Consider the following 1,705-nt stretch of genomic DNA (forward strand, 5'->3'; position numbering starts at 1 on the left):
CTTTTACCCACCTTGTCAAGTGGAATAATCCGTATTTCAGAAAAATGTTTCTAGATCTACTTTGTAGTAAAACACCGTAAGGTCTTTTGTGAAAATAATTTAAATCTCAGAAGTATTGCAATCAGCATTCCACATTATCCTTCCATGCTTCCGCAAGGTGTTTAGCGGATAATTCAAAGATATCTAAAAGCAGAACAAACTTTTTCACAGCAAAAGCCCTGTGGCTAGATTTTTATCTAGCCATTTATGTACTAGAGGCATTAGCAGCGATCTCTTCATAGTGCAGGAATGTATCTGTTGGTGTACAAGCTGATTCGCAGCCAGCAATCTCAATTCCACAAATGTGTGCAAATGTGTTGTATCCACCACAAACAGCTATGCTGCCACAGCACACTCTGCCAGACAGCCTGGTTCTAAATTTAAATCAGAGGCACAGAAAAGAACAGTAAATCCAGCAAAACCCAGGAATGCTTTCTTCTGTTTGCCAACAAAAAAAAAAAAAAGAAAAAAAAAGAAGAGTATTTTGTTTTCACTGCAGAAAGGAAGAGGAAATCCCTGAAATCTAGTCTGGGTAGTTTTTACACTGATATCAAACCAAGCAAATGCCACCTCATTCGGGTTACGTTAGTGCTGTACGAGGCATTTTCCAGAGCTACTGCAACCAGCTGTCTTGAGGAGCCCAGGCAGAGCTCAGTGCATAGAGGGTCATGCTGCTTCTGATCTCTGCACTCGCCCAGTCTGCCCAGTGTAGCACTGGCCTGGGCAGACTTTCCTCAATGGCTCCTGGGAACTTCCTGCCTGCTCCTCTGTGAGACTGGCTGCTTTGCAAGCCCCTTCAGGTTTTATGAGATTTCTCCTCTACATTAACGAATTTAATAGTACAAGTATTGATTTTTAAATTTTTCCAGCAGAGTAGAAAAAGAAATGTTCTTTTAAAGATTCATAAAGATACTTCCACACAATGAAAGGCAGGCAAAACATCTTTTCATTACAATGTACAAAGTCTTAGAGAGGAAGTGCGGAATGTGTAGTTTCTTCGTGTTAGCTAATCCAACAGGAAACTTCAGTTGTATTTGAATTTTAATGACATTATGAATAATTTATCTATGCTCAGTCTTTTGAACCCCAGAAAATCATATTAATTAATGGCTTTTTTCCTTACTCATCTTCTGTTTGCTTCATCCACTTTGAGACAGGAGAACCAAAACTGCACAGGGCATGCCAGACAGAGCTGAATCAGATTTATGAAGTTGCAGAGAAAGTTTCTCACCTTGAGTTCTACTGTCTCTAATAATGCTGGACACTTGACTGGCATTTCTGACTACGACTGAGCTGACACTTCCTTGGCCCTTTCTATCAGAACCCCAGGATCTTGCCCCTCAGAGGTATCCAGGGATTCACCAGTGCAGTTCCCATCACTTGTGAAACTATGACTGGTTTTGCTGTGTGCATGACTTAACGTTTTATCCACACTGATTTTCAAGTGACATTGTATTGCCCAGTTGCCCTGTGGCGCTTCCATCATGCTTACTGCCTTAAATAATTTTGTGTCTTTGGCGAACTGAGTCATAAATGACCTGGAAGAGGAAGGTAACAATGTTGAATAGCAAAAGCCCCAACACTGGTCTCCAAGGAACAACCCTCATGATGTTCTCCTACTTCAAGAATTAACCATTTTCTCCTGCTCTGTTTTCTATCTTTCCCT

Source organism: Buceros rhinoceros, unplaced genomic scaffold, assembly GCF_000710305.1.
Source record: "Buceros rhinoceros silvestris isolate BGI_N320 unplaced genomic scaffold, ASM71030v1 scaffold17198, whole genome shotgun sequence".
Lineage (NCBI taxonomy): Eukaryota > Metazoa > Chordata > Aves > Bucerotiformes > Bucerotidae > Buceros > Buceros rhinoceros.